The sequence below is a fragment of the Moschus berezovskii genome, chromosome X (genome assembly GCF_049115385.1).
Source record: "Moschus berezovskii isolate FMDL1 chromosome X, NW_MosBer_1.0, whole genome shotgun sequence".
Taxonomy (NCBI): domain Eukaryota; kingdom Metazoa; phylum Chordata; class Mammalia; order Artiodactyla; family Moschidae; genus Moschus; species Moschus berezovskii.
This window is the reverse complement of record NC_142488.1, coordinates 125,168,932-125,185,110: the sequence shown is the minus strand read 5'-3', so window position 1 is coordinate 125,185,110 and position 16,179 is coordinate 125,168,932. Positions and strand designations below refer to the sequence as shown.

At 42.1% G+C, this 16,179-nt stretch overlaps 1 protein-coding gene across 6 annotated transcripts in view; it reads right to left on the bottom strand.

The window, feature by feature from the left end:
- MBNL3 (muscleblind like splicing regulator 3) overlaps positions 1-15,072 on the bottom strand; it is a 127,213-nt gene extending 112,141 nt beyond the window's left edge. For 5 of the 6 annotated variants that reach the window (XM_055438718.2, XM_055438721.2, XM_055438720.2 and 2 more), the window contains exon 1: positions 14,002-14,476. The gene's annotated coding sequence lies outside the window, so the exon portion shown is untranslated. Of the gene's footprint in view, positions 1-14,001; positions 14,477-14,859 lie in introns of those variants that run through there. The other variant, XM_055438719.2, reaches the window with a different exon arrangement.
- Between the last annotated feature and the right edge of the window lie 1,107 nt (positions 15,073-16,179).

The window sequence follows — 16,179 nt, the reverse complement described above, 5'->3', positions numbered from 1 at the left end:
GAAATCACTGTGGATGATGACTGCATCCATGAAATTAAAGAACATTTGCTCCTTGGAAGGAAAACTATGACAAACCTAGATGGTGTATTAAAAAGCAGAGACATCACTTTGCCGACAAAGGTCCATCTAGTCAAAGCTATGGTTTTTACAGTAGTCATGTATGGAGAGGAGAACTGAACCATAAAGAAGGCTGAGTGCCAAAGAACTGATGCTTTTGAATTGTGGTGCTGGAGAAGACTCTTGAAAGTCCCTTGGACTGCAAGGAGATCAAACCAGTCAGTCCTGAATGGTCATTGGAAGGACTGATGCTGAAGCTCCAATACTTTGGCCACCTGATATGAAGAGCTGACTCACTGGAAAAGACCCTGATGCCGGGAAACATTGAAGGCAAAGGAGAAGGGGGCAGCAGATGATGAGATGGTTAGATAGCATCACTGACTCAATTGACATGAATCTCAGCAAACTCTGGGAGCTAGTGAAGGGCAGGGGAGCCTGGTGTGCTACAGTCCATGGAGTCATAAACAGACGGACATGATTTAGCAACTCAACAACAACTGTAGCACCATCTACCAGTCATTTGTTCTATCAATATGATTGAGAGATTAATGTTGGCTTGAGTGAAAAGGAAATAACTTTCTTCACTGATGGAAGAGGCAGTGAAGAGAATATTACTGGACATTGAAGAAATTATTTTGTGTTTGTGAGGGTGGTATGGGGTTGTATTAAAAAGTGAGCAAAGAGCTGAAGGTACAATCTTTAGCCCAATATCTACTGGTGTGAAAGAGCATACTTGCCTAGCTAGAACCAACTGCATTTCATAGCTAGAGAAAATGTCATAACAGTAATGAAAGCACCTAGCAGGGCACAGAGCATCTGGCTCCAGTAACTGTTCGATAAATGTCAGTTGACTCTAAATAAACACCTATTATAGGACCTTTTTATTGGCTGTGAAAATGGGGGTTCAAATTTTATTCCTATATATAAACTCCTGCCTACAGATATTAAGATTGATTTAAAAGTATAATACATTACTGGAGGTGAAGGTGGTAGTAAGCACTGCCACCCAAGAACTCCAAGAGCCAATGTCACCCTGATTGGGCCTGCCAGCATAAGAAGGTGTCAAGGGAAGTTGCAGGCCTCTGACATCTCACATGCTTAAGTTATATACCGAGCAAATCAGAAAGGGACCCTTCATGACACAAAAGCAATGGGTGTTGATTTTACTTTCTGATTTCTTATTGCCTCAGTTCTGTTCTGCTCTAGGAAGCTAAAAGTTTGATGACTCCAAAGTCTGGATGTGTCCTCCACAACACTCCCTCTACAGGGATTCAAGGAAACCAGTTTATTTTCACTTAAGAGCAAACCAACCAATCAACCTCTCATTTCAAGAGGGGTTTGCTTTGTTTTGTTTGAATTATTACCCGACATGAGGAACAACAGGAACCAGAGCTCCTCTCCTGAAACTGAGAGGACCAAGCTTTTGTTTTTCCTATGTCCAATTGTTGCAGGCTTCCTGAAAGCACTAAGGTGGCCATTCTTAGAACCAAGGAGCTTTCCTCACTTAGGGAAAATTCTGCCAATAAGAATACCAACATCTTAATTTTTTTGGCTATTAGGGTCCCACAAAAATGAGGAATAAGTTAAAGGGAATTACAAAAGCAAAAGACTAGTAAATATAGCATCTCTTTCTTTCAATCTTCCTTCTTCATTCTAGAAGACAGTATGCCCTCACAGTCTCACTGCCTTCTAAGGGAAATAGTCATTCACAATAAACACACTCACCAATTGAGGGTCTTATGTTCCGTGTATACCTTGAGGTTTTAAATGAAATTTGACAGATGTGTTACACAAGAGATCATTATATTTCTCAAACTGAGAAAAGCTAGGATGATGTGTGAAGTGAATGACAGCTTGGTGTTTAGGCGGATGTAGCACAGCTTCTTCCATAGCTTCTTTTTATTATTATTAATTTGCCAAGTATTCACAAAAAACCCCACGGGGCTAAAGTGAAAGAGGTAGCTAAGTGTCCATCAACATATGAAACAATAAAGAGGATGTGATACGCACACACACACATACACACAATGGTATAGTACTTAGCCATAAAAAAGTGAAATAATGCCATTCACAGCAACATGGATGGCCCTAGAGATTATCACACTAAGTTAGACATAGAAAGATAAATATCATACAATATCACTTAAATGTGGAATCTAAAAAAAAAAAATGATACAAATGTACTTATTTACAAAACACAAATAGACTCACAGACTTCAAAAACAAACTACTGGTTACCAAAAGGGAAAGGTGGGAGTGAGGGATAGATTAGGACTTTGGGATTAATATGTACACACTACTATATAGAATAGATCATATATATAGTAGGTATATATACAGATATCATGTATAGATCATATATATATATATATATATACACACACACACATATATATCACTTTGCTGTACACCGAAAACTAACATACTGTAAGTCAACTACACTTTAATAAAATTTAAAAATAAAATTAAATACATATACTGAAATACTACTCAGCAATGAACAAAGAATGAAATTATGCCATTTGCAACAACATGAATGGACTTGGAGGGCACTATGCTGGACATCATGCTAAGTGAAACAAATCAGAGAAAAATAAGTATTGTATAATATCACTTATGTGTGGAAAATAAACTAGTGAATATAACAAAAAAGAGGCAGACTCACAGATACAAACTAGTTGTTACAAGTGGGGGGAGGAGCAACAGAGGGGTGAGGGAGTAGGAGGCGCAAAATGTCAGGTATAAGAAAGACTCAAGGATGTACTGCACAGCATAAAGAGTATATGCAATATTCATAGTAACTATAAATGGAATAGAACCTTTAAAATTGTATTAAAAAATTTAAAAGTAGCTGACATCCCAAACCAATGGCAAATTTTGTTTGCCCCGAACACACAAAACCATCACATCCTGGTTGCAGCTGAAAATCCTGAATAACTCACACTTAAATGGCCACATCTTATTTTAACTACTCCAGCTACAAAATGTTTATGATGAAACAGATGCTATAGGCAAAGTTATCCTGTGGCCTAAAAACATACATATTAGTGCTCTCTAAACAGCTTTAATGAACAGAACGAGAAATAGTTAAAACCTGTCACTCCAAAGATAGGGAAATGTATGCAGATTCATCCATCATTTTTTAGTTTTTATCATCATGAATAGAGTAATTCATGGAACATTTCTGTCAGTGATAGTATAACACTTTATTATAGTGCTTAATTTGTTTTACATCCCATTTAATAAACTGATTGCTAATTACACAACCATTACACAACCTTTCTCTATTCTTAAGTTTTAAATATGGTATTTCTGAAGAGGGAGCTAAAACTCATTTACAGTGACAGAGTTTAGTTATCAACTCATTAGAACTGAGATTGTATTTTATTTCCAGAGCAGTAACTTAAGTTTAACATTTAAATGTCTGTGATGAAAAGCCTAATTTCATTTCATATTCTCAGTGTGGAGAAAACTGCAGTGCTTAAAGGCTCTGAAAGATGTCCACAGTAAAAGACCTTTGGGAATGAAGTCAACATGTCCAGTCATAAAAGAGGTTTCCTGGCACTGGGAGAGAACTGGGGATAGGGGCAGATCCTTATGATCCTACTGGAGACACAACAGTACAGAATACTGGAGTGGGTAGCCTTTCCCTGCTCCAGGGGATCTTCCAACCCAGGGATCGAACCCAGGTCTCCCACATTGCAGGTGGATTCTTTTACCAGCTGAGCCACAAGAGAAGCCCCAAAAAAGTAATTAGAAAGGCTATATGACTATTGTCATCTTTATTTGTGTAATCATTCCCATCAACAGGACTTTCTTGATAGCTCAGTTGGTAAAGAGTCCGATGCCACTGAGCAACTTTCACTTTCACATCAACACCCTAGGTATATTTAACTTTCATCTTATGCCTCCCATCCACAATTCTACAATTCATTTTAATGTGTGCCTTTGTTCACTGCAGGAAAAAAATAGCCACCCACCGGTTTTTCTTCCAACATATGGTAAATGTGTACATTTAAAACTTACTTAAAAATCAGTTTTCTTCTTTCTTGATATGACCATTTTATATTTGTAAAAACCACTTTTTAAATTTTTTACACTTACATTAAATTCATCCTATAATAATGTGAGCTTTTTTTCTACACATAAATTTTCTGACCACTCTTTAGCTGCCAGAAGCACCTCACATCCAGCCATCTCAAGATTTTTAGTTATTGTTGTTGTTTTTCTAAGATGTCCTCTTTTGGCTTCTGTTCATAGGTAACATTGTTTTCTGTGTCTCATGGTCTATCAACATCACTTGGTAAAGATATAATACTTACATAAAGTGCATACCCTCAGGACTACAACAATATCATAGATGTTAAATCTTACAGCATTCCTACAGCAATATGACTCACTTCTTAGTTTGAAAAACAGACACACAACTGTCAGGGTACTTAAACAACATCATTCAATATGTCAGCAACCAAGTCCCCTGTATCTCTTGACTATCTTCCCTCCAAAAAAAGAGGAAAAATCATTTTTGACCTGGTTTGAAATAACATCTACTAAAACACTGACTTTTAAACTTTTCAATAGCAACAAATAATAAGAAATACAGTTTAACATCCTAAGTATATATGTGTATAGATCTGAAGTAAGTCTCATTAAAAATATTTAAATGTATTACATGATATATTTTGATGTTTTCTTGCTATGTATTCTATTCAATTTTGTTTAAAAGAAATGCTAGTCATAACTTCCTAAGTGGATTTCATTATGCACTAATGACTTGCTGCCCACCACTTGAAGGCTGCACTGATAGAAAAAATAGACTTACCACACGCCACAAGGTAATGGTATTAGCTCTGCTAATAGTAGGGTAAATCTTTATTAATTATGAGGCCTCTAGTACAGACTACAGTAACTGAATCCGAACCAGCCTGAAATATATTTGGGGATGACCTACAAAGAGAGGGTTTGCTAAACAAAACATGATGTCAAGAAGATGGAAGGGGTATTTAACCTCTTAGAACAAGATACCTCTAAGGTTTCTGGGTCATTATTTAAATGCAGCTGTGTTGCTGATTATGAAGCATGCTAATATTCAGGTCAATGGGACATCTACTCACAAGTACCTTGTTTGTTCTTAATCCGAAACATTTTGTAAATCAGAATATTATATTGAATCTCAGATCGAAAAGTTTGAGTGTAACTTAACATTCAAATGCAAGAATTCTCAACAATAAAATCACGTTGTAATTTTTTGTTTAGTTCATCCAAGTCACTTTTTTGTTTATAAATGTGTTCGAGGTATCATCCAATAATAAAAACAGTAACTGGTATACAGTTAATTTGTAGAGTGTTTTAAACTTCAGAAAACTCTTTCAATTTTGGAACTGGTGATGACCAGCAATCTTTGGATTACTGAATATTTAAAAAGCATATAATGACATTTTCCAGACCCAAAGATGAAACTTAATATTTGGTGTGCTCTGCCTGTGACAGATGACTCAATCCCATGAAGAAACCCAGGTGCCTGGCCTATTACAACTGCCTGTTTTTCAGAGGTCGGGTCCAACCCTGCCATTCCCCTACCAAATTTGGAAGATATGAAAGAAAATTTCAAGGTAAAAGACTAAGCCAAGTTCTGAAGTGGGGGTGTCCCAGAACCCCCTTACATGGAGGTATCTATTAAACAACTTAGAGCAGATGTTTATCCTTTATAAACATTTAACATTTTCACAAATTGAAGGCTTAAGAAGCTAAGGGAGTGAAGGACAGGCCAGGAAGTCAGGGATTCCTAGATGTGAACCTAATCTTGGTCCTATTCTGCTTTTGCTCTAAATCAATGCCAAATGCTTCACACCTCAGCTGCTTTATAGCAGGCAAGAATTATACTGCGGACGAAACTGTTTCCTGAGAATGTCTTAGGTTAAATGGTTAATATTACAGCCCTCAAAGATACTTCCTTTCACAAGAGGCGAAGCATTCTTCACATATTATTTACCTTCTTTATATTAGGAAATTGAAACAGAATATTGGTGTCCTGCTTAACTGACCTTGAAAAGAGATCACTCTTTCCATCCCTAAATTCTTGTCCACTTCACAATGAATTGGTTATCCAACCAGTTAGGAAATTCAATCCTGTGATCTTAAAGGTTTTTAAGGGCGCTGTAACCTGTGAGTTGACCATTTAGACAGCTAATACTGGGCCAGCTCAGGGCCCTCATCTTTCTCTGTCTTCTCGCCATGGGTCATCAACCTGAAGGAAGTGCCCTCCTCATCCACGTCTTGATTGGGTACCCTCTTGGGAAAGTCAGTTGCTCCTGGTCATGAAAAGAAGGTCCATTTTTCACACCACAAAGCAGCACCTCCATATCTGGCTCTGCTTGCACTGCTTTGGGCTCTTCAAAAGGCAGACCATATTTTCACTTTCTCCCCACCACTTCATGATAAAAGCATCCTGGTCCCTTCGTGGCATTTAATGAATGGTCCTCTCTCCCTGGATTTGGACCGTTGGCCTTTCCGACCAGTCATTAACTGGCAGGAAATGCCCTTCTCAGCAATCACTATTGTGTAAATAGAGCTTTTGAATGCCCCTGCAACCCTAGACCCTAAAGCTGCATGTATGTGTGTGTGGGGGGGGTGTGGGCAGATCTTTATTGTAAAAGCACTGCCTTCCAAGTTAAACTCAAACCACATGATACAGTTCATAAAATATACAAAATATGCAGTCCAGTGACAGATTTACCGTGGCCCTACAGAATAAAGCCAAAAAAAAAAAATCATCTCTATACAGAAAACACTGCTACTTTTGACCCAAATAGCCCCCAAACAGGAAGCGAAAAGCAAATAGGCAGCTGTGGCCTCACTAAGTTATGAAGGAGACCAGGGCAAACAGCATTTCCTGTCATTGCTTGTCACCATTTCTCAATGCCTCTGTCGGAACTGTTTTCATAGATGGCTAAAAATATTATGGAAATTTCTTTGGGGATAAGATGGAAGGCAATGAAAGGAGCTGTTAAATGATCTAGACTTGAAAGTGAAAAATGTAACTTTTATCAAAAAATTTCCTTAGGACTGGTCACACAACCAGTCACTTGAACTTCTGCATTTCAATGAATACAGGAATAACAGACCACATGAGAAAAAGTAAAAGTGTTCAGGATCAGACATTAGATAACCTAGATATTTCCTGTTAATTTCGGGTCAGTTTTCAGAACAATTTGCATGCACCTGATGAGTAAGGAGAGAACTGCAGACTATAATATCCCAGAGAAGAGGAACTAGCATCTTCAATTTGGTTTCTCTCTCCCTCTGTCTCTCACCAGCCCACAATATGACCTGTGTAACCTCGTACGTGCAGGTATGAGAGGTCTCTAAGTGAATCACATTTTAGATCCTTCACTATTGTCAACACACTCTTCATACCATATGGAGGGATTCCTGTCTTTTTTCTAGAACTGTGAAATGTCAAGCCCTGTGTCACATTTCTGTAGCCTCTCAACTTCTCAATCACCAAAGATCTTTGGAGGGGAAGTTTCAACTGGAAAGTACAAGCGTTTTGCCCTCATGTTATCGCTACACTGAAGCTCTCGGGATGTCCAAATGAATCCCCCAGCAAAACCAGGTTTATCAAAGAAAGAGGATTACTAAACGGTAGCAGGGCAGCTAGTTGGCCAAAGTTCCGCCAAACTCTTTCTCCAAAAAAAGGCCTTCCCTTGGGGAGACTGTGAGTGTGATCCCAGCCCAGACCCTGGCTTCAGAAAGCCAGCAGAACACTTATAGACACAGTCCCTTCCTGTGGCTGCAGCCACTGCTACAGGCATTTATAAAACAGATCAGACTACCCAGCACCTCCTCGACCCCCATGGTTTTCTACATTTTGAAGCTCTTAAGACATAAAAAGTGACCCTATAATCTGTATATTTTTTCACCTCATACTTCTGGGTAAGCTAAGAAGGTCTTCTTCATGCGATCCAATCACTTAGGAAAGATGCTGACATCAACAACTTGAGAGTTTAAATTTTGCTCAAAATCACCTCTGAAAAGAATCCACTCCTCTTCTCTGGGAGCCTCACTGATAACAGATAGCATGGACGAGGGGACACATCAATGTGTTTGTTCTTTAACAAAAAAAATTGGGCCAGTTATGGAGTGCCTGCACTTCGGTGGACAAGAGCAAACTCCAGTAGGGTGCTGAGAAGGAATGTGATCTCTGCCAGCATGTCATGCATCTGGTTGAGTGTGTTTCTAAATATTTTAAATAGAACTTGGAAAAACCACTACAGAGTACATGGATCCAATCATAATAAAGCAACCATCCTAACATTATGTGACAATCTCATTTTCTCAGTTTGAAAAGCAAAAAAAGTGAGAAATTATACTATGGGATATATGTCCAAATTAATATTATACATGGTACTTTTGTTCTGCTTTGTTTTCCTGTGTGAAGGCTGAAGACGAAAAACAAAAGTTGAAATGCAAGCTCTCTGATTCTTCCACTCTCTTGTTTTTTGCTAACAGGCCAACTGCCCCCCACCAAATAAAAACACAGCCCCTTGCTTGGTTTCTTCATGCTGCTATATAAGGAGAGACAACAAAAGCTGTACCTAAAGCCTCATGGTCCTCTGGGCACAAAAGATGATTGTGGTGGATCTGAAATGGCAGCTCGTCTCTTCCACTGGGTGGACTCTGCTTTCTGGATACAGTAAAAAGAGGCACTATTCACACCTGTATCTTGGTAAATAAAAACCTATGCAAATTCACCCTTTAAATGGGCAATCAGTGTTTTGAGTGAAAATGAGACAGCTCTCAGTGTCCTTTTGGGGTTTTGTCTGACTTCATCACTTTCTAAACTATACATGACACGAGGCATCTGAGTCACGGTATTTCTGATTTTGTTCCTTTTTTTTTTTAACCTGGTAAAATGGTTTGAAGGACTGTTTCTACATAACTCCTGGTTGCGGACTGATTTCTCTGGGATGTGCCGGGGATACACGAAATGCAACTACAGGTGACAGGAAAAGAGCAGCTGGCTTTCAGGCTACTCCTTGAGGTCTCAACCCAAAGGCTGCCATTGCCTGCTTCTCCCTGGACTTGTGGCAGAGCTGCCACCATGGCGTCAGCAGGATATCCTGTTTGTTGTTACTGATCATTTTTTGTCAATAAAAAATAGATAACGCTACCTGAAATCACAGAAAGGCTGTTCATAAAACAAGTTAGAAAGAATATTCTCCCATTTACTTAACCAAGTTTTACTGAGAACCCTCCCTGTAGCTCAAATGGTAAAGAATCTGCCCGCAACTCAGGAGGCCAGGGTTTGATCCCTAGGCTGGGAAGATCTTCTAGAGAAGGGAATGGCAACCCACTCCAGTATCCTTGCCTGGACAATCCCATGGACGGAGGAGCCTGGAGAGCTACAGTCTGTGGGGTTGCAAAGAGTTGGACACAAGTGAGTGACTAACACTACTACCAACTACTATGTACCAGGCACTGGGGATATAAAGCAGACCCAGGAACTTGCCTAATAAGGGGTTACTTGTACATTCAAGGAAACCTGAATAAGCCTTAAGAAACTAGTCTCAAATTTCCACACCAGTTGCAGGCGATGCCAAGGAGCTCGAGATTCAAAAAAAACTAGTGGGGACAATTTTAAGCTAATTTGAGTCATCCACATTGGAAAACAAGATCAAGCAAACTGTCGGTCTCTAGGATGTTCCCATGGCCTTAAGGAGATCATACAGCCTGTCAGAAGTCTAGTGCCAATCTCCTGCAATTCTGCCCAGACTGCCTTTCTCAACTGGAGGCCCTTTCCTTCTGGGCCCTTCAAGTTCATCCACTGTGTAGTCATAAAACTAACCTCTGCCTAATGTTAGAAACAAATCACTCCTTCTACTCATGAGCCAATGTAATGCTGATAGAAGAAGGCCCTAAGAGTAGACATAATATTTTAAATAGCATGCCTAATTGATTTCTAAATCTCTATTAATCAGTCTCCTTTTTTTCCCTTAACAGTTTGGTCTCAAGGCTTGAGTTTCTTGAAAAGGATCATATACATATAGAAGAAGAAAATATATGTGTGTGTGTGTGTGTGTGTGACATGTATATGAATGTATATAACACACATGTTATACATACTGTACATGTTACATACATTCACATGTATATTTATTTAAATGCATACACCCCTACACACACACATACTTAAATCAAGCTTTCTTTCATTTCTGCTTCCTCTTGAGTTCTAATCAACATATTCTAATTAACTTACTGGTGTTCAACATACAGAGCCTCAGAGAGACAGTGTAATGTAAACATTTACTATAGTTTATTGTGAAGTTGTTTTCTTTCATTCTTAGAATTGGAGGAGTGCTGTAAAGATAGGTATTTTTCTATAATCATCTGGAAATGAATCAATGCACGGTTGTATAAACTGTCCCAAGATGAAGACTAATTTGTACTAATTTGTACATTGTACACGTGCGTGAGCTTCCATGCGCCCAGACAACCTGGGAGTACCTTTATTTCTCAAATAAAAATAAGGTCCTTCTTCCCAGTTGCATTATTTCCCCATCACTCTTTTCAAAACACAGTCGCTCAACTTAATACCAAGGAGAAGCAAATTATGGTTTTATATTGTGTATTTATTAGAATAATCTGGGAAAAAACTTTTCTGACTCCTTTTAGGTCAAATGGATAGCATTAACACCTGATAATGCAATTGATACTTTATTTATCCTAATTCTCAAAGTTGTCTTTCCAACACTGTCATTTGGCTGTCTTGAAGCAATATATAACTATTCAGGAAGAGCAGGATGCTTCAGAACCAGATTCCTTAAGATCTAAAAGCCTACATTAATATGGCTCTATTTGCTTTCTTCTGGGTCACAATTTGTGTTTGTTTTGGGTTGGTCAGCAATTAAAGATACTTGCTCCCAGTTTATTCTTTTAGAGGGAAAAGGCCCACACCATTTCATCTGAGGCACAGGTTTCCTTTTATTTTTGAATCGAGACCTCTGTCACATGGAGCGGGGGACAGGAAAACCCCCCCAAAAGAAACAAAACTGATTTCTACTCTCCTGACATCACATACATTTATAAAGGGAGACAAACCCATCTGTTGACCCTACTACACTGTTATCAGAAAACTCAACCATATGGAGCACCTTGACAAAGTCAAGGTGTACATAGCCTGCATGCTCTTTCAGACACGTGATAGTTGTAACACGGCAGTGACCATTATCTAACTTTAATTACGGCATCAAATTACTTGTCAAACATGGACTGTAACTTATTCTTGTCTGTTAGGCCCCAATCTCTGTTTGTAATGCTATCAGATAGTTTGATTTATTTCAAAACAGAACAATTCTGCCACCTTCCTGAAAGACTGTGCTATTAATAAGCAGGATAAGTGTACAGTTTGCAGAAGGAAAATCTTCATCACGTTAGGGGTTTTTACTCTTTTCTTCCCTTCCCTTCCCTCTCACATATAAAGACATCTGGGTGGAGAACTAAACTGTACTTCCAACTACACTGTCAGCATCTGCACGGCAGCCCAGACACAGCCACTGTTTCAGCACGTGCAGTACTATACAGCCTCCAAAGACAAGACCTTTCTTTCCCCAGGCTGCTGTGATTACTTTTTCATATGGCAGAGCTGGGTAGATAATAATACACCTACCGGTCAGAAAGATGAATTACACAAGAGCCTAGCAGTGCAGTGAGAAGCGAGGGAACCCATTTGAGGCACATACAATGCAGGCAATGAAGGGAAAGAATGTTCTAAATGACTTCAAATGTTGAGGTATTCTAGCCAGTGCATAAAAAGCAAACTATTTTCTGTTTAAATTAAAAGCTGAGCACAAAATCTGCTCCTCTGTGAGTTTACCAACTACTCATTTTTCTTTTTAAATCAACATGTATTAAGCACCTAATTTGCGCAAAGCATTGCTTAGGTAAAAGGTAGGTGCAGGAGATTACCAAAGAGAATTCAGATACCAGCTCTGAATCATAGGTTTTATCCCCCATAAAAGGCACCTGTTGTGAAATGCCTGGACTGAACAGTTGAGGGGAATCATTACGGCAGCAAAGGAAATTAGAGAAATGAAATACCTCTTAGACTGAAACATGCAGTGACCACCTCTAGCCCAGCACCACATCAATTCTCTCTCAAAATATTTTTTTTTTCTGACAAACTCCTTTGCTTATGTTTTCATACAAGGTCTCCAGTCTCATCAGTCTAGGAAGCCACTGAATGTTTAACAGGCAAAATGTCTTTGTAATGTCTCTGACACTAGTTCAGCTCGTCTATTCTGGCCCAAGGTTTAGCCCCCCACCCCATGCCACCCCCACTCTTTTAAAGATATATTTGCCCAAAGTCACTTAGCAACAAGGCAGCAAGTGAGGAAGCAAAGCTTCAGAACTGGAGTCTAAGGATGTGATCACTAAACACTGGAGAATGTCCTTTGTGTCATCCCTGTTCTCTTGCACAAATGCAGGGATCTATTTCTCTACCTGCAAGAGGAACTCTCCTTTTGGATGTGAAGTAATGAACTTCCCTGAACACTTCTGCCACCAATAATCTGAAAAATGGGTTATACAGTAAATTCCACTGCAAGCAGTTCAGTTCTTTCTAGGCACACCACAGTACCTGGACAGGAAAACTGCAGCATTTCTTACAGGTGCAAAACAATCTCTTTACCGCCACCACTCCTCGGGAGCTTCCTTATTTTAATCTGCCAGCCAAGTTGCTCCTATTGCTTTGGGGGAAGTCAAAAGTGGACAGAAGTAGAATAATATCACCTGTGTTATGGGTAGAAGCCCTTTTAGGCTATGTTCAAGGAAGTTTCAATAAATATGAAAGCATCTCCCTGAAGTATTACATATTGAGAAACATTTTAAAAACAACTTTTAAAAGTATTTAAACATTAAGGACTAGATTTCTCATAGGCAAAATGGAAAAATGTGAATATAACTAGAAAAATCCGAGGGTGCTGGTAAGCTCCATGGCCTTTCATCAGAGGGGAAAAACCTCAGATGAACTGTACCAAACACTGACGTCTAGTCATTAGTACAGTTATTTCAACAGTCCACTTTCCAACCATTATACCAGTAACTACCCAAAGACTTATTAAACCAAGGGGTCAACATAGTGAAAAATTAGCAATCATTTCAAAATTAAATCTTGCAAGTTTTGTTTTAATTGGTGCCTTCCCGTCAATTAACCTGTGGCTTTATGCTGTGAGGATTCATACCCAATTCAAAAACACCAGTAATTTAGGAACATCCGAAAAAAAGAACTTTTGGAAAACACGCTATCTTAATTACAGCAACAATAAATTCACCCTCACTGCTGTATTAATCTATACCAACTAAAGTTCAGCAGACAGAAAAACACACAGTAGGTCTACTGACGATAAAACTACACAACTGAATCACCTGAATGTTAACTTGGGTTGCTGGTCTTGATTTAATTTCATTTTCTAACCATAAAAGCTTATCGTGTGAACGCTAAACATGAAAGTTCTCTTTTAAGAGTCTCCTGAAATCTATCTTCAGGCCCTTTCGGATGCCGATAGTAAAAGCAAGCTGCCTAAATGTGTTGATCCGCAGCGGGAAGAGACCAGACGGCGCAGCAGGAAAGCTGGGGCACTGCCCACGCTACCGCACCGCCCCGGGGACGTGAGCGGCTAGAAGCACTTGCGGACGGTATGCCATACAAGAAGTTCCTTTCAATGACAAAATCGGCATTATATATGCCATACAGATATATAAAGGAAGGCGAAAGAAGGAGGCAGAAAAAGAAGAAAGAGGAAAGCCCCTCAAGTTAACAAAGTTGTAGGATTACTTTTCCGTCTACTTGCCATTTTGAAAAATAAAGTTTACAAGGCATTCGATTTCGCCGGCGCCCTAGAAAGGCAGCCGCGCTCGGCAGCCCCAACTCCTCGCCGGCCTTACCTTTTGCTGCCAGCGCCAACCCAGGGGCTCGGGGGTCCCGCGCTCAGCGGCGGCGGGGCCGCGGCACATGCCGTCTGTTAGCGACAGAGCAAGAGCCGCGCTGCGCCGGGCGGCCCCGATGCGGGAGAGCCTCTAGCACGGGTGGCGCCCCAATGCCGCCATTTTAAAGCGAGGCTCCTGAAATCATTAGATAGAAGCAAATTAAAGCCCGCCCCACCTATACAACTTCGGGGCTGGGACGCGCAACCCGGCTGCGAGGCGGCCGCGGTGGGGTAGCAAACGTTAAGTGAGAGGCGCTCACGGGGCCGCCCGGACGGAGGCGCCGTCCCTCCGGCCCCCGCCCCGCCCCGCCGACCCCCGGGCTCGGGCGAGCTTCCTGGCGCGTCCAGAGACCAGAGGGTTTTCTTTTTCTCCCGACTCCGAGGCCCGTTCCCGGGGCCCGCCGGCGGGCTGGGGGACGGGGCACCGGAGCGGCCCTCCCCGCCCTCCCGAGCGCTTGGTTCAGTCCACTCGGAGCACACCTCGCGCGCCCCGGCTCCGCGGCGGCGGCGGCGGGCGGCCGCGGGGCTCCGGGCCCGCCGAGCGGCTGCCATGGCAACCCGGGGCCAAACCCCGCCCGGCCGCAGCCACAGGCGTGCCCGCCGCCGGCCGGCCGTTCCTCGGCAGCGCCCGCCGACCCCGCGGCCCTGGCGGCGCCCCGCGCCCGGCACACGCGCGGCGCGCCGAGGGTACGGGGCCGGCGGCGGGACTCCCGGCGCCCCGGCGGCAGCTCCAGCCCAACTCGGGCGGGCTGGGAAGGGCGCACCGCCCCGCCCGGCCAGGTAACGCGGCGCCCCGCACCGGCCCCGCCGCCCTCACCTGGCCCGGCGCGCGCGGCTCCCAGCTCCGGACGCGGCGGCAGTCCAGCGGCGTGCGGCCCCCCACTTCGCGCCCAGGCCGGGATTCTGTCCTCCGCCTCCCTCGCGGCTCGCGGAGAGCGCCAAAAAGTCGCGCTCCAGATCCCGCTCGCTGCGACTGCTGGCGCTCTGCTCTCGTCGCGCTGCGTATATCGAGTCTCTAGCTCACGGGTCTCGTGGAGCGGAGCGCGGGCTTTATTCTCAGGGGGTGTGGCGCCTCTTCCCCCAGCCCACCGGCCCAGCCCCCACTGCAAGGGCTTTTTGCCATTTCATTATTAAGGGAAGGGGCTGGCTCAGCAAATCATAACGCTCAGGTTTTACAAAAGCGAGAACAAACAGAACTTGCACACTGCCCCAGAGGGGACGGGGTGGGGGTGGGGGTGGCGGTGGGGGAGGGAGGCAGCAAAGTTTGTAGAGCTGCAGGAACTGAAGTGCCAGCGAGAAACGCAGTGCGGTTCAAAGCTCGACGCTTCTAGACACTGGATATAAGATGAAATAGGTAATTCCAAAAATGACCTTAGTCAATAAATACGTCGGCCCACTGAAGGCAAAATGCATATATATCTATATACTCACCAACACGCATCAGCTGCTTTCTTGAGGGCTCTCTTTTCTATAAATCCTTTATTTCCCTTCAAAACCCTGAGCTCAGAAAGGGAAATGTTGGTCTGTACGAATAGTCCCCCTCTTTAACGGAGTTTCAAGGGTAGGAGGAGCCCTAAGGTAGAGTTCCAGATACTTTTGAATGACAAGTGGACAAAGCAAATGCAATTATATATTTTGATTTTTTCAAAAAATGTACATCTGGGTAGCTAAATTACAGGTTTCTTTTTAATGCAAGTGTGATGGGAACACCAGCTGTTCCTTAACTGGAGCCCAACGGTAATCAACACATGCTTTTATTTAATCTTAGGAGGACAATTGGAGTCTGAAACACACGTATGATGCAGGATCCTCCGTGAAAAGCTCATAGCAATTCATGGGCTGCTCTCCTGCCATGAACTGCTTCACCCCAGTAACAGAGTTCCATGTGTCCTGCAGAAAGTGCAGAAACGTCACACGAGGTATTCAAGCAGCAGTTAAATCGAAGAGTGGGGTGAATTCTCAGGCTAATTACATTTTAAAAAATTCTACCGGACTGTTCCAAATAGAATTCTCCAGCTAATATTAGGCAAGAAATCAATCTCTGTTAAATGTGAGATAATAGGAGCAGGATCATATGGTTGGAAGAACACTGGCACAAACTGCCCTTTAAATAATTGAGAAAAACCCTCTGTGGCAT